Here is a 20,004-nt window from a genome sequence, read left to right as displayed (position 1 = left end):
TCCAATGCAATTGTAGGACAGCCAAGGCCCTATGTAATTATTCCTCCACCAGTAGCTCATGTAGAGACACTGATTTTACTGACAAGTGTTCCTATGGTTGCTCCAGCAAGAAGGAACTATGCTGATATACTTCATGAGATGATCATAAAGGCTCATGAGGCAAGAAAGAGACCTAAGAGAAGTGCAAGGGAGGAAGATCATGAACTGAATGATTACCTTGATAGCACAACACATTTGGGGAATAACATGTGGTATCAGCAAATGAAAGAGGTGGGAAGGAGAACCTCAAAGGGGAATGCTATGTATGTGCACCCCTGCCTTATACTATGGGAAAGTCTAAGATATTGAAAGCCATTGAAATAGATGTTCAGACAGCACATTGCCTATCTCATAACAAACTGCCGGGCAAGAGGTCAGTTCATGGGCCGAACAGCATCTTTGGTACGGGCATCAGAATGGTCAGCTCCAGATGAAGATGATTATGTTCAAGACACAAAGCCAAGAGCAAGAGCCCACAACAGAAATCATGTAATAAGATATGAACAAACTGGCGTGAAAGAAGCTGGAATCAGATGGGAAGTGAACAGAAGACTTCAAAGTCTTGGAAAATCTGCAGAAGAAATTCAAAGATGGAAGGATAGAGGCCAAATGCAGATTTGGGGATCAGTACTTTCTCCCGATGGATGAGAGGAAGGTGTGGTCATCTGCAGGGCATGGGTAGTAAGGCTGTTACAAACCAACCATTGACATTGTGGAAATTGGATGCAAACCTTTATGGCCAAGACTTGCAAAACTATTGACATGGGTCGAAGACAAAGGAGGGCCTTTACAGATAGTGCCTCGGGACAGTGCAACGCTGTGTTTCAGAAACAATGGCACAAGAACATTTTGGAGAGAATCAAAATTGTGGTCAAGTTTTTGACATACCAGGAATGAGCATTGAAACAGCAGTGATAATGGATCACTACTGGGCCTGTGGATCCAGAGCTTACATGAAGCGGCCCAAAGATTGGGGAGGACGGTGCTCTATAGTGAACGTTCATGTTCCGGCTTTGGTGATTCATAAGAGTGACTTGAACATTGGTGACTTTCCAAAGGCAGATGCTCACCTAAGGAAGAAGAGATCTGTTGAGCTGATAAATCGAATGAAGAGAGAGAACTATTTCTCAGCCAAGTCAATAGAAGCTTTTGATTCCATTCCATATGACCACATTATTTAGTCAGACCTCATCGATATTCATGATAATCTTCATGCCAAGGATCCAGACAGCAGCAAATACCAAGTGGTTACAGATAACCAGGTGGGAATTTTTACAGTCAATTAACACTACCATAAAAGGATTCAATGCTATAAAGGAGGAGCTGAGAGCCATACGACTGATGACTCTTCAGAATAGATACGTCCTGGACATGATCACAGCTATAGATGGAGGTGTTTGTGCCAAAATCGGAGAATCATGTTGGACGTTCATATCTTCTCATGAGGACGAGAACGGCACCTTGACAGAGGCCATAACGTTGCTGATGAAATTACATGTCCAGATGATAGACGAAGTGGAGGATATTTCTGATGACAGTTGGTTTGGGCCAGTCTTCTCATGGGTTCCACAGTGAATGGCAAACAAGTTCTAGTTCTTTGGAGCCCTGGTAGTAATGATTTTACTTGGATTCTGTGTGATCAGGATAATAATCTCACAATGCAAGAAGACTTCAAAAAAGGTTGTAGGAATGAAAATCATGCTTAATGTTGAATCAGGATGGAAAACTAAAGAGCTGACAGATGAAGAAATTGGAGACTATGTGAAGACCAGCATTCATGCACCTGAAGGAACAAAGTTCCTGTACCCAAAAAACCACACAAAGTGTTCTCAAAGTGCTAAGAACTTGATCGTGCTTTTCTTGACCTCTTCCATCCTATCAGGCTCTCCTTGACATTCCGGGGCCCTCTGTTGCTCTCTGGGACCCTCTGGCATGTCAGCAAACCATTTCAAGCATCAGGCAGGGAGACGGAGTCAGGTTCACAAAAGGTCTCAGATTTTATTCACGCCAGACTGACACAAACAGCATTGTTGTCAAGTACACAAACCCCTCTGCCAGCTGAAAACAGAGCTTCCTTTTATATCTGTCAGAGAAAGAGGATTCAAACCCCCGCCTTTTCTAAACATGTGCAGGCAAAACTCTTCGTTGAACATACTCGTGCACAAAGCAATTATTGCTTATCTGTTTAAACCTTCAAAATGAAATACATTCTGGTACCCATCCTAGGATTTTCCCGGCCACTCTACCCCAAATATGGTCATCCAGCTGTTTCCCTTGGCTAAATTCTCAGACATAGCCCAATTAACTGTCTGGTTTCAGAGCGCTTATCTGGTTAATTGTTCAACTCTGGGCTGAATATGCTGCCACTGTCTGTAGCGAGTCAAATATATTATTTTACTTATATAAAGGCATTGTTAGTTACATTAATGGCAGAGTTATTTTCTGTCTGGGTATAGGAAAAAACTTATATCACTTTCCTACTCAATTTTTATACTATGCATTCTGTACCTTGCCTACTTACTAAACCATGATAAAAGCATTTGCAACCTTATACACATAACACCCTTTAAAATACTATTGCCTTTTAACCCCATGAGTTCCATGTTCACACATTTGCCATACTAAATCATTCCATACGAATTTCTATGCCTAGCTTAAATGGGGGGGGCTGCCCCTACTGCATTCAGTTGTTGGTACCTTATCTTCATTTCGGCACCTCCATTACAGTTCTCCGTCTTTAAAGTTCTTGTTTTGTTAAAACAATGACTTTCAACCATATCCATGTCCACCCTCCTTGATACTTATCTAAAAAAAAAATCCTATCACAACCCTACAATTTGTCACATACTAATGCATTGTTATTCTTAAAACAAGACATGAATGTGTCTCTAAACTATTTTTATCTTCCCGTTAAACCCCACTTCCTTTCTCCATTTGCTTTAAACTAACTGTATGCCTTAGATAATTTCACAGCCATTGTGAGACTCAAGAGGTTGGTCAAGCTTTGAGATAACCCATTAGCGCATTGTCTTTTCATATGTCATATCTTGTCTGCAACTCTCACCCCAACAAAATACAATCTCTCCTTGATCTTCTTCTGCCCATGCATATACATATAACTTTTTCAAACTTTGTCTTTCCCTCTTGTTCCACACAGTTTCTTCTTCCGCATCTTCCACTTTACTCATCTTAGTTTGGCATCGGTGGACCGTCTGTGTCCTGTCGCCTTTGTCCTTTCTTTTGAGCTGTTTGCACAGTCTGCCAGGTTCTTTTGATGCTTAAACCAGGAGTCCATTGTCTTGTTTTCCTTTTTCACAAAGAGTTCATTTTTACTCGAGTGTCTCTCTCTTTTAATAAATACATTGTTCAAATGAGTAGAAAAGAGGGGACGTTTCAGCATGGAGACATAAGGGTTGGGGGAGTCTTTTGTAGACACAATTCAGACAAACAACCTTGGCTGGGCATCCACTGGGTTTCTCTACGATCTCCCTCTTTCCTCACACTGTTCGACATTAGTTTCCCAAGGCATACAGGTCCCTCAACGTATAACTGTTATATAAAACTGAATGAGTTTCTTTTGTAAAATAAACATGTCTCTTTCATTTGCCACATTCCCTATCAAGCCATTTCCTTAAAAACCCTCTTCTTCACATTCCAGTTCTCATACCATACCTCCTAATAAATCGCAAGACATTCCTTCTTATTGGACACCCCTCCCTCCTAGAGAAGCTACAAGACATTTTCATTTAAACATTTCCTTTTTATGGGTCATGCCTGCCTTAAAACAAAACACACCCCCATCTTTCGCTCTGTGTCAGCTGGCTAGAACCTGAGTTTGTTTAAAAATAGAACAATGTTCTCCTACATAGGACACATTAATCTCTTGAGGGCGACAGATGCAACCCTAAGGAGACAAAGATAACAATTAAAGAAAGACATCTTCTTCTTGTCTGGTCTTCTAGGCACGTCCGTAGCAGATGACAGAAACGTCCTTGGGGATCCCCTTTGTCTGTAGAAAGTCAAAATAGGAACAAAAGTCCTTTGGGCACTGGTAAGGGTTCAGGCTTTCTTCCCAACTTCAACCCTTTCTTCCTTTTATTGCTGTCAAAAAATACTTTCTGGATCATTCTCCCCTACTTGTTGGTGCACATAAACAACTATTTCCCAACCACCCTGCAGGATACTTAGTTTAGACTTGGTTCTATGCTTAGCTTAGCTGCATGTGCTTCCTGGTTAGCAGTAAATCCTTCCTCAGCTCAGCAGTAAATACATGCTCCTTAGCAGACATTCTTCCTCTTTTCTTCTGGTCTGTTGGACCATGGCCTTTGCTTGTGCCTTTTGCATTCATCCTATGGAAACAAAACAGAGGTGTTTCGCTGCACACCGTCCCCGCATAACTTAATCTAGTCTACCCCTGTTTTTTGAGACTATGGCACCAATTCTTACTATGTTCCTCCATTCTTTATCGTATCCAACAATGTTTGCCTCTTCTAATAATTGCATCCCCCTATCACATCAATACAAAAATAAGTACTCACCTTCAATTTGACTTCGGTTTTCTGTGGTTGTCTGAAAGGCCATGCTGTCATCTATTTCCTACTCTTTCCACACCTGATTGCACCCATCTTGGGAAAAACAGCTAAATACTTGAAGACATTGTGTCTCTTGTTACCTCTTTTCCTGTTACTCACCCGGATCCTCTTACTTTTAGTGCTGATCAATTGTGTGTCCACACCCTTTTAGTGTGAACTAGTACTTACCTTCTTCTTTTTCTCCCTACTTAAGGACATGCAGACATTTCTTGTGCTTCCACGCAAGGTCCATAACTTTTATCTGTAAAATAAATAAAAATTGTTACAGGCACTCAAAAAATTGTTTTTTACTTACCTCACTATATTTTCTTAAAATGGCTTGTGTGTGCTTTCCCTTTGTTTGGTTGACCCAATTTTTTGTTTGGGCAAGAAAATAAACACTGCTGCACTCCAAAAATCATTCAATTTTTTGTCAGCCATACTCCTTTTCTCGGTCTTCATGGTCACTGATGCTTTTTATTGCCCTACGCTCCTTTTTTGCTGTTGGCCATCATAAGTGCTATTTGTTTTCCAATTTTTTGATTTTTTGTCCGTTTTCTGCTTTTGAGTTTATTCCCCATCCATTTATTCATTTGTCCAATTGTTCCATTCCTCAATTCTTCTCTTATTCATTTTTTATTGAAGACAATCAATCATTTTCATCTTTTCCTGATTTTTTTTTCTGATCCTGTGTAACAGAGGCCCAAAGTCTCCCTAACGTTTTGTAATCCTTTATTCTAATCATTTCTTATTTATGTTGGGCATTTATTTCATTACTATTTTGTTTTTCTTGTATACTAAAACACACTTCCTTTCATTTTCTGCGTGATGCTGTAAGGAAAGTACTATTTCATACTCCATTAAGCCCTATATGGCTGCATTGTCATCTATGACGTTGGTTAACCTAAATCTTTTATCTGAACCATTACTGTCCTTCATGATTCTTATTTCATTCTGTTTGCTTCTTAACCATTTGCCATGTTTCCCTACGTTATGGCTGCCTCTAATTTCCTGGAGGTCATCTGTCTCTTCCTCTTGTTCATAAATGTTCATGGCCTGCGCCTGAATTTATAAAATGTTTTCATTATTCTCCACCAGGTCATGCAGTTGGCTATATTACCATGCTACCAAAAAAATAAAATCCTTTAGTTTTTTACCCAAACAATCTCATTGACCTTCTGTCATTTTCCTGCCCTCAAAATTATGCTTGTGTCTAAATGGTGCATGTCCCAGATACACAAACATGCTTTCCTTGATATACTAAACACCATCACCATGCTTTCATGCTTTGTCATTCAATCCTTTCTTTAACCATCTGAATCCTATAATACTAAAATCTCAACTGATCATCCTGAATCAAAAAGGTTTTCTCACTATTTTTTCGAAAGGTTTTCTCCACGCCAGCTGCCAAGGCCTCATAAAAAAAAAAATACTAATCCTGGTGTAACACCATTCAGGCTGTCCCATCACGCAACATGGAGCTCCTGAAAAAGGACCTTTAGGAGCACCCCAAAAACCCCCATTCAGTACATTATGCTATCCTCAAAATTCCCCAAAAAGCAGGTCACAGAGGACCCAATAACCCCCTTCAACTTCAGAGGGCTTCCTAAGTCAGAAATAATAGAGAACATGAATAACATTGGACCATTCAGCTACAAGCCGATGCCTTCCCCCGCACACACATTAGTTTAAAAACCCTGTGTAAAATCACTTGCTCCACAACTCATGACGTTCATCAATACCTCCTTCAATCCCAACACTATTTCTGCATTCCCTTGTCCGTGTCATACCAGGTTACATGCTACAATCTGTTCTGTTGCACTTATCATTTGAGTGCCATTGCTTCTGCTTCACTAATATATTCACTAATGCCACTGGCCCTTTCCTTTCCCCACAATGCTTGCAAAAACTGCTCATTCATTTCCTGTGTCATTATCAGAGTTAAATTGGATTACTACACTACCATCTTTGCAGATAACCTAGCAAAAAATCTTCACAGGCTCTAAAAGTGCGGAGTGATGCTGTGTGCAACTCTCAGTTTTCTCAAAAGGATATACATTACTCACGCAGTGCAAGCTGCTCACTGGCTACCTGTGCAGGAAGGGTTAATTTCAAAATCCAAACCATTATGCACAAATGTATGTCTCACACAGCATCAGTATATCGAACTGATGCTGTTAATAGAGTGAGTTCAGCCTGACCCAAAATAAGTCACCATGTCACTCAACTACAAGTCCCACTAACCAAAAGAGCTAATGCCAGAGGTCTAAGCTTCCCCGTCTTGTTCCCAAACCATGGAATTCTTCCTCTAGCGAACTTAGAGCAGAACCATCTCTCCTCATTTTTTCACCAAAACCCTCAAAACTACCTTGTTTAACTACCCCTATTAGTTCTCCCAGCAGTGTCTTTATGCATTCGTCCTGCTGTTTAATTAACATCTATGTTATGTGTTTACTCACTTTCTACTCTTTCCAATGTGAGCTAAACATGCAGCTCATCCATTGTAACTACAATATGTATTTATATGTCCTAAAACCTCAGGCATAGCTGTGGCATGCAGCCACTTGTGTATGCCATTTTCATTATTGTAATCTGCAAGCCTCTTCTTTGTAACAACACCACAATGCCTAAGGGCTTCTGGGTGCTCTGTACATTCTAATAAATAAATAAATAAATAAATAAAGTGTTTTTCATGCATTTAAGCCTTTCCTTTCTACTGGGAATTGCTCATTCCTTGCTAAAACTATAGTAGGCACTAATACTGGGTCACTACAACCCCCCTTCTCTGGGCACTCATGGACAACTCCTCAATAAAAATATATATATATATATATATATATCTCATACAGAATAATGCCTCTAGGCAATACTGAATATTCCCATACAGAAACCTCTCATAAACCAGGAAAAAAGCGTACTGGTTATCAGTCAACAAATAGCCAAGCTGGCTATGGCAATGCCATTCATGTGCTAATTCTTCTATCATTCAATATGTTCCTATACCTACACCATCGCATCCTCCGTACTCGCGCCAAACATGCCCCTAGGCTGATGTGCGCCTACATGTTTAAATAATTACCACTAAAAGGTGCCTATTGACATCACACCGCAGCTGACATATTTTCCTCAAAGACTGTTAAACCAATGCCACATATATAATCTGAAAAGCCGTCTTTGCTACATGGATACACAGTCCCAATGTCTATCATTATACCAACATTTTTTTTTCCTTGCCATATTTCTCCTTGCATTCCAAAACCCTACTGCCAATTAACTCTTCTAAACACATCTGATCATCCTCTGGGGCTGTCCCACTTTGTAACACATTCATTTTTCTGGTTTGCAAAAATATTTCTTATTTTTTTTGGTTGACACCTTTTATTCCCAGGTGCCTCCGCGTATCGTGTTTGCGCATTGCTAAGTCTACATGTAAGCTCACTTGTCCTCTGCAACAGATTCATTTTGTATGTAATGCACTTTATTTTCAACCCACTAAAATATTCAGCTGCTGTCTCCTTTAATAAATAATAGGTATCCCCTTACCGCTGGGTTACTAAATGGGTAAACTGCAACTGTACTTGTAAATGCTTCCACTTCCAAGTGTGGGCACTTATTCCATAATGTGCAACAATGCTAAGAACGACCCTTTGCATCTGTCATCTGTATTTGACACATTGTTTTTAATAAAATAAAGCCTGTCTTTTACTGCACTTGCTTGTATGCGATAAGTATGGCCTTGCAAAAACGCACAATCATTTTGCATTTCATGGACCGATTGCTTAGCTTGGCAGTGTTATCTCAAAGAACAGCTATTGCGCATTCCTTTCTTGGTGAATCACCATATTCGCTCTCATGGGGCATCTTTAACCTTGCTTCTGGGTAAATGAAAGCATTTTTCTTTTCTCGTGTATTAATTTAGCCGCATGATGTTAAACTGTTAACTCTCAATTGCGTGTTTTCAAGCAGCTGCTCTGACTTTATTTTTCATGCTAAACAAAATATACTTATGTTTCTGTCATCTCACAAATGCAAGGTAAATTAAAATATTAAAAAACCCCTATCTTTTAAACCGTGGCATGCAAGCCCCAAACAAAACATTCCACAAAAAAAACACAGCTTTTTTCAATTCTGCGATACATCCTTGTCAACACTTTTCCCAGTTAAAACACAAATAAAACCTTGCCTAGCATTTCACCAGGCTCTGTTTTTGCCTTGAAAATCATTCACTCATTTCTTGTCTGTGAGCCAATTATTTTCACACCTCGCAGGCTCACAGTTCATTTCTTAAGACGTAAATTACTGGGCTTTTCTACCGCACACAGTTAAAAAAAAATACTTCTGCACAGTGCATTCCATTCCCCAGCGCTCTTAAATGTGTGACAACAATACTTCTCTAAATCGCTGTAACTCTGTCATTTAACTCCATAGTTGCTATTTGTTTTTGTTCATGGTTACAAGTGCAAAAGCTTTTTACGCTTATCTCAGTACTGTTTGACTTTTTTGAGGTCAAATCACCACGAATGTGTGTGCCTTAAGTCATAACATCATGTCATCTACATTATTGTTATTTTCTGGCATTTTCAAAACATTGGCTGAACGGCAATTTTTAAGATTAGCTTGAAAATATCATTTTATATTACTTCCAATGTTTTACAGTGCACGCAGACAGTTACGCCATAAAATGAAACAAATGAACAGCCATAACATATTACAATTAGACACATAATCATAACATGACATGTCACAAAACTCAGACAGACTCCGGCCGGCTAGATTTAAGTGCACTTCCTAGTGTCACCTGCCTCTGAAGGTACACTCCTACCCCTATATATGTGCATTTCTTTACACAACGGAGTTCACCCCTTTCAAGGAATCTTTACTTGGTCTCCTAATCACCCTATTAAGTGGGCTCTTGGTGCAAAAACTCCATTGAGCCGTCTTTAAACGCTAGGCAAATGGGCGTATCCTCTCTCTCTCGGGGCGTCTTCCCCTGTATCTCCTCTCCTCAGGTATCTTTCTGGTATCTCTCTCTTCTCAGGTATCCTCCTGGTATCTCTCTCTATTGCTCGGGTACCTTGAGTCAATATTAATTCCCTTATATATACACATTATACTCTTATTCTGATGTTATTTTTTGTTCATATCCCACCTCCCTCAGTTACCTTTTTGCTGGGTGATTTTTGAAATGCTGTTAATTTCTTGTTTTTTCCCAAATCTGGACTGCCATTGTTATTTTTCCCTGAAAAGTTAGCACAGATATATATACATATTCCCCTTTCTGCCATACTGTTCGCCCTCCCCATGTCCTTGTCCTTTCTATTCTATCGGCTAGGGCAGCTGCAGTCTGTCCCATCCCTATCTTATTTTCTATCCCCTTTACTCCACTCTTATCTTGGGCAGAACAGTATGGCTCACCTTAGTCTCTTAGTCTTGACTGTCCAGGTTCTTTTCGGCTTGAAGAGATGTACTCTGTTCAGTAATCTGATCAGTCTGTTCATCATCCTATCCATCCTGGGTTGGCTCACCATGTGTTCTCGAAGTGCTAAGACCTCAGTCGTGCTTTTCTTCACCTCTTGCATCCTATCAGGCTCTCCTGGACATTCTGGGGCCCTCTGTTGCTCCCTCGGACCCTCTGGAATTTCAGCAAAGCATTTCAAGCATCAGGCAAGGAGACTGAGTCAGGTTCACAAAAGGCCTCAGATTTTATTCACGCCAGACTGACACAAACAGCATTGTTGTCAAGTACACTAACCCCTCTGCCAGCTGAAAACGGAGCTTCCTTTTATAGCTGTCGTAGAAAGAGGATTCAAACCCCCGACTTTTCTAAACATGTCCAGGCGAGACTCTTTGTTGAACATACTCGTGCACAAGGCAATTATTGCTTATCTGTTTAAACCTTCAAAATGAAATACATTCTGGTACCCATCCTGGGATTTACCACTGTCTGTAGCGAGTAAAATATATTATTTTGCTTGTATAAAGGCATTGTCAGTTAAAGGAATTGTTGGTTACATTAATGGCAGAGTTCTTTTCTGTCTGGGTATAGGAAAAAACATATAATTTTCCTACTCAATTTTTATACTATGCATTCTGTACCTTGCCTACTTACTAAACCATGATAAAAGCATTGTCAACCTTATACACATAACACCCTTTAAAATACTAATTCCTTTTAAACCCATGAGTTCATTTTCACACATTTACCATACTAAATCATTCCATACGAATTTCTCTGCCTAGTTAAGCGGGGGAGGGGGCTGTCCCCTACTGCATTCAGTTGGTACTTTATCTTCATTTCGGCACCTCCATTACAGAAGTATGTGGCAGATGGATTTACTGCAGTCCAAATGGACAATGCATGCTTATGTCTTGGAATAAAGATGAGCATGTGAAATCAGCTGGATGCTTGAAGGGAGTCATAAAAATATGGGTCCCAAAGAAGCATTTCTTCAGACGAGGATGTCTAGATGTGAAGACTGATGAGAGAGTTGTCGATGAATCACCCAGAGGGGGGAGTGTAGAGGTAGAGCCAAGTACCCCCACACAAAGCTCTGCCCCCATGCTGCCTATATGTTGGGAGCCAGAGTGTGAGACAAGAGCAGTACCAGTGAAAATACCAATACCAAGAAGAATCTTGGAAGTAAGGTACCCATTGAGAAAGCCATATATGCATTCACGACAATATGATGGCCATTTCAATGAAATACCAGAAGAAGTGTGAAAACTGAGAAAAGAGAAGATTGGTGACGTCATGCGAAGCAGGGCTGACGCGCCCAGAAGAGATGCAGAGGCGAGAGAACATAAACATTCTATAAAGATCCAAGGAGGAGGTGTTAGAGATGAGCACCATTTTGGGCTTAAAATGAAGATGCTCATGCTACAGAAACGATGAAGAAAACGTCAAGTCATTTTACAATTGTACAGATGAGGTAACGCAAGTAGACAAAGTATTCTTAAAGGCTAGCTACGTAGTGAATAAATTGCAGCAATGCGCCAACGTATATGCATAGGAATGTATGGACTATGGGTGATTCCACAATGCACTTTAGCAGAGCTGGACCAAGTAAATAGAAAGACTTTTTTAGTGTGTCACAGTTAGAAATCAAAACTTAATAATGGAGGTGAATTTGAGAAAGGCTTGGCTGGCCCAGCACCAGGAAGTCAAGGTCACTGTGAGTCTGAAAATTCATGCAGTAGTTAGAAAAACGTGTGAAAAGAACAAACTCCCGTCTAAGGTGAGGAGCAAGAACATTAAAGACGTCAGAGGTTCATCATTTAATAGTATTTCAAATACAGAAAAGCTCTGAAACAGAGTCTGCAGTCACATGGTCGGATGAAAATAGAAACTGGATTGAGCTGTATCGAAACCAAGAGATAAGTATGTTTGTACTCCCTTATATTTTCAGGCACAGAGAACATTTCCAAGGCCAATGATCAAGGGGCTAATTGACTGGCAGACTGCAAGAGTGATGATACATGGCAGGCTAATTGGTGGGAAACTGTGGTCATGACCCGCCCACCAGCACCTTGAAGCCAGCCTGCGTACTGCTAGCATGTGTGGAATAGTACAGAGCGGTACAAGGTTGCCAACCAATTGTAGAGGGACACATAATACAGAGCCCTATAGTTTGTATAACCAATAGGATGTTGTGTATTTGATGACGTTCATAGTGGTTTGCACTAGAGGAGGACTTAGTTGCCCCGCCTTATCTTAGAGATCCAATCACTTTCCCAGACAAGTATGAAACGCATACCTAGATGTTCCCTTTAAGCCAATCACTTTCCCAAGTAGGTTTCTGTAGTTTGTCACATAGATTGACGTCAATGATGATGAGTTTTTGCTATATAACCTGCTTTCTTTTATGAAACTCACTGAGTGAGAAGATCGAGCGGATGTTCGTTGATGTTCATTGTACTCCCTGTTTTAGACAATTGATATTAAAACAGACTTACTTTGCCAATTTACTGTGTCAGTCTGATTATTGATGTTTGAGTATATTCTGCATCCCCATCCATCTCAAAGTATTGCTGCCTCGTCTTAAAGGGCCTAGTGTGTTGGATGCACGGGTCCAGAGCTATTGCAAAAGCTAAACATCAGTGATGCAATGAGTGAACCCACCCTGCTTCTCTTGCTCTCAATGACCTGCTCCAAGAGTTTAAACAGGCACCAGTACCTCGGCATCATCTTGGAATAATTGGGGTGGTTGTTAAGGGCTCCTGGTTTGGGAAATATGATTGTGTTTCACCAAATAGTCACGGTATGGGAATTCTATTTGTTGAACCAGATGTGCTCAATTCTAGAACTAGATTTGCCAGACTGAATGCTCACTTTTGGTGAAAAACTCCAGTTAGCGTTCCTACCACCTTCAAAGCAGTGGGCTGGTGGGACAAGGAGTTTTCTTTAAATGGTTGTGGGTCAAGAGTCCTCCAAGAAGAAGTTAAGTTACAACAACCGGAAGGGGGTGAGAGAAACCCAGGGAATCGCGCTCCATCCACCCACTGGGAGGCACATTGGCTAGAGGTGGATCCACCCAGTCCCCTGTGGCTCGGCCCTCTCACGACAAAAGATGGGATGCTTCTAACCCACTACACTCCACATGTTCCCCGTCCACCTGGCTTGCATCCCTCTTTTGATGTTCCTTCTCCTCCCGCACCTCCATCTCTGCACCCTTATGTTTTAATTCCGCCTTTCCCGCCATCTCTTCCTCCTCCTGTTCCCTCCAACTTCTCCTTTTCTTTCCCTGCATCTGCCTTGTTGTCTTCCTTACATTGCTGCCCCTCACCATCAGCCTCTCACTGCAAGATCTACTCAATTACTGCCACCACCTCCTCCTGCCCCCACAGTCACCATCTCCTCCATGACAAACCCACACTCAGTCGCCACCTCCTACTGCTTCAGTTGTGGGACCTCGCCCACTGCTGCTCTTTGCCTGCAGCATTTCTTTCCTCCGCCACCCCTCACTGTCGGTGTCCATTGTTTGGTGAATTTTAACCTTTATCATCCTTCAAGAGTTTCACACTTAAGTCCTTGGAGGAGATGTCAGCATTTGTTTCAATGGGGTGGCGATCTGCGACCACTTCCATCTACCTTCTCATCTGAAGGGTACGACGTTCTTTTATCGCCAGGCTTTCTAACGCCTGCTGTGTCAACATGGAAATAATAACGAAAACATTTCATCAATTTTTTTGGGGGGGTGGGAAAGGGCAGAAAAGTGTTTCCGGGGTCGTGAATAGTTAAAAAGGGGTGAGTGAGAGGGATTTTGGTGGGGTGGAACCCCCCTAGAAAAAAAAATAAACAAAATAAAATTGATGAACGTTTTCGTTATTCCGTCCACGTTGAAACGGCAGACGTTAGAAAGCCTGTCGATGAAAGAACATGGAACCATCTGAAGATGGCACGATCACCAAGCATATTCCGTAGCTCCATTTTACAATTCGTAGTAGGCTGTACAGGGTGCTAAAGAAAACGTTTTTTTCCACCGTGGCTTCTACAATAAGATTCCCAAAGGGATTTGATTTAGGTGGAAGGGAGAAAAGTAAGAAGGAAATAACAAAAACAAGCACAAAACATGCACAAATAGTTTCTCAAAGGGAAATTAAGACTTTAAGGAACTTCATAAAATATGCACAATAAGAATGCAATGTCAGAAACCAGGAATTAACTGTGAAAAAGACACACACAAACTTTCATTGCTAGAGCAAACGTTTTCCTGTCCTCTCCAAGCATGGCACAGCCCAGCTCCACTTTCTAACAGCCAAGCAAAACCCACAGAGAACCATGAAGTGTCTCAAACTTGGTCACTAATGTACAATGACAACTGGAAATGACTTACCAGGAACACAGTTAGGTCCTGATGGACAATGAGGCTCCCCCTTCTCTACCTTGAAGCCTTTGAAGAGTAAAGAGCTTCCAAATGATGTAGCTCACTAGCTGATATTAATCAAAAGCTAGAGGAGTGAATCACTGGAAAGCGCGAAGCACCCACCAATGTATGGGAGCTGGCCCGGCGGAGAACGATGGATCCAGACTTCTGTGCCAACTGGTGGTTAATTTCTTGTCTTCTCCTAGGAAGGCAAGATCACCAGATTCAGTATGGAACTCAAACACAAACAATTCCACCCCTTCCTAATACCCTCAGATGCTAGTATCTGATGTTATCTTACTGTATGGTAAACCGAGGAAGTCCCAGAGGACAAGAAGGTAATCCAAGAAAGCACGAAAAAGGGAAAGTAATGGTTAGTAGGGTGCTATACCTGTACGGCACGAGTGTCGCACTAGACTCGGGTTGGTGCACTTTAGGTATCCACTGCAGAGAGTCCAAAGTCCAGTGCACTGTGTGGATGGAAATACAGGGTGGAGTCAAAGTTCACAATGGTGGATCTTCAGACAAGTGAATCCAAAACAACTTGATTGCTGCGTTAGATTGAAAGATAGAGTCCCGAGATAGGACAATAACAGGATACACGCTGTAGCTGGTCTTAACCCTTGCAGCAGGTAGCCGCCTTGGAAGGGCGCTACAGACAAGGAACAGAATGGGCAGTTCCTTACTCTGAGTGCAGACGGAATGCGGTGGAAACAGTAAGTGCAGTTCCTTCAAACAAGCCGTGGTGGAAATGCCGGGTAATCAGATTTCGGACGAACTGCTGTGGAAACAGAAATAGCAGATAATTCAAACAAGCTGTGGTCGAATTGCCGGGTAGTCGGAATACAGAACCTCTGCCGACGGTGCAGGAAGGAATACTGGAGTCCGGTGGGGAAATAACCCACAGAGACAAAGGAAAAAGGCGTACATAAATGGCCGAAGCTTTGCGGAAACGAAGAAACGCTAATCAGAAGCACCGGATGCCCGCCAACACTTTGTTTAAATACAGTCACAAGACACATTCCGGTCACATAATGTTGTGGATCCTGTGACGGCCCTTTACAACAGCGTCCAGACGGGGAGAGCAGCATCTCTGATATGCAGCACGTCTCCATGGAAACCTTCCTGTGAGTCTCCAACAGGAATAGAACGGTCTCGCTGCCCAGAACTGCTGCTTGTTGCAACCAAGTCTGTAAGTAGCCTGTCTTGGTATTCACAGATGTATAAACGGAAGCAGGGGCAGACATGACATGAAATGATCTGGGTCTTTTATATGACCTCTGACCCACACCCAATTGGATTACTAAATCTCTCTGAGGGTTTGGCGGTTTCGGTTTTGAGACTCTGGTACACTGAAACTGGAAACTGGAAATTACCTCTTCCTACAGAATTGCCTGGGCCCAGAGAATGTGGTACATGCTATAGTCTTAAATGTTACAACTTTCAAGAGATATATATATATATATATATATATATATATATATATATATATATATATATATATATATATATATATACACAATTTAAAACTGTTGCCCATTTGTAATTCTTCTTGCTTGAGACGTATCATAATCAAATACAGGAAGACATATCAGTAAACTTGGGCTTTTCTATGATACTCGAAATGTAAAGGTGCACCCGCCTCAATACTATTTTGTCAGACACAAACGGGTGGTGGCTTGATTACATCAAGGAGTTAAATCTGGTCATTTTGAGTCCTTTACTCACGGGAGTAGAGCTAGAAGTTTAACTAAAATAGTGTTGGAACTGCGACCCTCAATTTGGCGAGATGTGGAGGGTGGGTTGGTTGAAGCAGTGGCTTACAGAGACTCATATGCTAAGAGTTTGGAGGATAGGATGAATAGTCAGGTAAGGGTCGAAAGGGCGTCCTCATGGCTTGATTTTCTTTTTTTTTTTTTCTTTACTGTTTTTATCAAACATTTTCAAAGCATCCAAATGTATGTATGCCATAATCCAAAAAGGTTGACACAAACCTTAAACGATCTTATAAATAGGGGGATGATAACATAAGACAACATTATATCCAAATAAAAGATAGGAATAGGAAGAGAAGGTAACACAGCAGTATCATGACTGTATGAGAGCAGTATGAGACCAGAGGAGATCTTGGTAGAGACCGAGACCAAATCATATCAAGTCTGTTCATTATCTCTGGCTAAAAACGATGCACAGCATTTAAATTATGAACCCCTTATCTTGTTTGACAGGACTATAGCACACCGGAGTCCAGTGGCATGCTAGCAGTGGTCCGGGGATTGGTTTTCATTTTGTTCTCTTCGAGCAAAAAATATTTCAGTTCAGATATAACTGTTATGAGGTATTCGAGAGGTTTGGTTCAGCAACATTCTAGAAAAAGTATGAGGAAGGTGGCCATTTGCATTTTTCTTTCACTGTCAACCTTCACGTAATTTTACGTTGTTGAATACAGTTCCACACTCTTTGAGTTTCTAAAACGTCGAGTTAACGGAAAATATTGGTATAGGGACTTCTATGTTTTAAAAATAAACAAAATACAGTGGAAAGAGAGAAGGCTCTGACTTTTAAATGTAGCGCAGATAATCTGATATGGGTGATATCTCATCACCATCCACTTCATAGCTACTTAGTGAATAAATTGCGGCAATGCGCCAACGTATATGCATAGGAATGTATGGACTATGGGTGATTCCACAATGCACTTTAGCAGAGCTGGACCCAGTAAATAGAAAGACTTTTTTAGTGTGTCACAGTTAGAAATCAAAACTTAATAATGGAGGTGAATTTGAGAAAGGCTTGGCTGGCCCAGCACCAGGAAGTCAATGCCACCGTGAGTCTGAACATTCATGCAGTAGTTAGAAAACGTATGAAAAGAACAAACTCCCGTCTAAGGTGAGGAGCAAGAACATTAAAGACGTCAGAGGTTCATCATTTAATAGTATTTCAAATACAGAAAAGCTCTGAAACAGGGTCTGCAGTCACATGGTCGGATGAAAATAGAAACTGGATTGAGGGGCTCGAAACCAAGAGATAAGTATGTTTGTACTCCCTTCTATTTTCAGGCACAGAGAACATTTCCAAGGCCAATGATCAAGGGGCTAATTGACTGGCAGACTGCAAGAGTGATGATAGATGGCAGGCTAATTGGTGGGAAGCTGTGGTCATGACCCGCCCACCAGCACCTTGAAGCCAGCCTGCGTACTGCTATCATGTGTGGAATAGTACAGAGCGGTACAAGGTTGCCAACCAATTGTAGAGGGACACATAATACAGAGCCCTATAGTTTGTATAACCAATAGGATGTTGTGTATTTGATGACGTTCATAGCGATTTGCACTAGAGGAGGACTTAGTTGCCCCACCTTATCTTAGAGATCCAATCACTTTCCCAGACAAGTATGGAACGTATACCTAGATGTTCCCTTTAAGCCAATCACTTTCCCAAGTAGGTTTCTGTAGTTTGTCAAATAGATTGATGTCAATGATGATGAGTTTTTACTATATAACCTGCTTTCTTTTATGAAACTCACTAAGTGAGAAGATCGAGCGGATGTTCGTTGATGTTCGTTGTACTCCCTGTTTTAGACAATTGATATTAAAACAGACTTACTTTGCCAATTTACTGTGTCAGTCTGATTATTGATGTTTGAGTATATTCTGCATCCCCATCTATCTCAAAGTATTGCTGCCTCGTCTTAAAGGGCCTAGTGTGTTGGATGCACGGGTCCAGAGCTATTGCAAAAGCTAAACATCAGTGATGCAATGAGTGAACCCACCCTGCTTCTCTTGCTCTCAATGACCTGCTCCAAGAGTTTAAACAGGCACCAGCACCTCGGCATCATCTTGGAATAATTGGGGTGGTTGTTAAGGGCTCCTGGTTTGGGAAATATGATTGTGTTTCACCACATAGTCAGGGTATGGGAATTCTATTTGTTGAACCAGATGTGCTCGATTCTAGAACTAGATTTGCCAGACTGAATGCTCACTTTTTGTGAAAAACTCCAGTTAGCGTTCCTACCACCTTCAAAGCAGTGGGCTGGTGGGACAAGGAGTTCTCTTTAAATGGTTGTGGGTCAAGAGTCCTCCAAGAAGAAGTGAAGTTACAACAACCGGAAGGGGGTGAGAGAAACCCAGGGAATCGCGCTCCATCCACCCACTGGGAGGCACATTGGCTAGAGGTGGATCCACCCAGTCCCCTGTGGCTCGGCCCTCTCACGACAAAAGACGGGATGCCTCTAACTCACTACACTCCACATGTTCCCCGTCCACCTGGCTTGCATCTCCCTTTTGATGTTCCTTCTCCTCCCGCACCTCCATCTCTGCACCCTTATGTTTTAATTCCGCCTTTCCCGCCATCTCTTCCTCCTCCTGTTCCCTCCAACTTCTCCTTTTCTTTCCCTGCATCTGCCTTGTTGTCTTCCTTACATTGCTGCCCCTCACCATCAGCCTCTCACTGCAAGATCTACTCAGTTACTGCCACCACCTCCTCCTGCCCCCACAGTCACCATCTCCTCCATGACAAACCCACACTCAGTCGCCACCTCCTACTGCTTCAGTTGTGGGACCTCGCCCACTGCTGCTCTTTGCCTGCAGCATTTCTTTCCTCCGCCACCCCTCACTGTCGGTGTCCATTGTTTGGTGAATTTTAACCTTTATCATCCTTCAAGAGTTTCACACTTAAGTCCTTGGAGGAGATGTCAGCATTTGTTTCAATGGGGTGGCGATCTGCGACCACTTCCATCTACCTTCTCATCTGAAGGGTACGACGTTCTTTTATCGCCAGGCTTTCTAACGCCTGCTGTGTCAACATGGAAATAATAACGAAAACATTTCATCAATTTTTTTGGGGGGGTGGGAAAGGGCAGAAAAGTGTTTCCGGGGTCGTGAATAGTTAAAAAGGGGTGAGTGAGAGGGATTTTGGTGGGGTGGAACCCCCCTAGAAAAAAAAATAAACAAAATAAAATTGATGAACGTTTTCGTTATTCCGTCCACGTTGAAACGGCAGACGTTAGAAAGCCTGTCGATGAAAGAACATGGAACCATCTGAAGATGGCACGATCACCAAGCATATTCCGTAGCTCCATTTTACAATTCGTAGTAGGCTGTACAGGGTGCTAAAGAAAACGTTTTTTTCCACCGTGGCTTCTACAATAAGATTCCCAAAGGGATTTGATTTAGGTGGAAGGGAGAAAAGTAAGAAGGAAATAACAAAAACAAGCACAAAACATGCACAAATAGTTTCTCAAAGGGAAATTAAGACTTTAAGGAACTTCATAAAATATGCACAATAAGAATGCAATGTCAGAAACCAGGAATTAACTGTGAAAAAGACACACACAAACTTTCATTGCTAGAGCAAACGTTTTCCTGTCCTCTCCAAGCATGGCACAGCCCAGCTCCACTTTCTAACAGCCAAGCAAAACCCACAGAGAACCATGAAGTGTCTCAAACTTGGTCACTAATGTACAATGACAACTGGAAATGACTTACCAGGAACACAGTTAGGTCCTGATGGACAATGAGGCTCCCCCTTCT

At 41.7% G+C, this 20,004-nt stretch overlaps 1 long non-coding RNA gene across 1 annotated transcript; it reads right to left on the bottom strand.

Annotated features, from left to right (window-relative positions):
• Positions 1-2,012: 2,012 nt before the first annotated feature.
• On the bottom strand, positions 2,013-12,928 carry LOC138513775 (uncharacterized). The gene is made up of 2 exons (XR_011281815.1): positions 10,026-12,928; positions 2,013-4,872 (listed from the first exon to the last, which is right to left on the bottom strand). It is a non-coding gene; the product is annotated as an uncharacterized lncRNA (long non-coding RNA).
• Between the last annotated feature and the right edge of the window lie 7,076 nt (positions 12,929-20,004).

The sequence above is a fragment of the Ambystoma mexicanum genome, chromosome 12 (genome assembly GCF_040938575.1).
Source record: "Ambystoma mexicanum isolate Mex_15411 chromosome 12, UKY_AmexF1_1, whole genome shotgun sequence".
NCBI classification, from domain to species: domain Eukaryota; kingdom Metazoa; phylum Chordata; class Amphibia; order Caudata; family Ambystomatidae; genus Ambystoma; species Ambystoma mexicanum.
The sequence above is the reverse complement of the archived record's forward strand: the minus strand, read 5'-3'. Positions and strand labels throughout refer to the sequence as shown.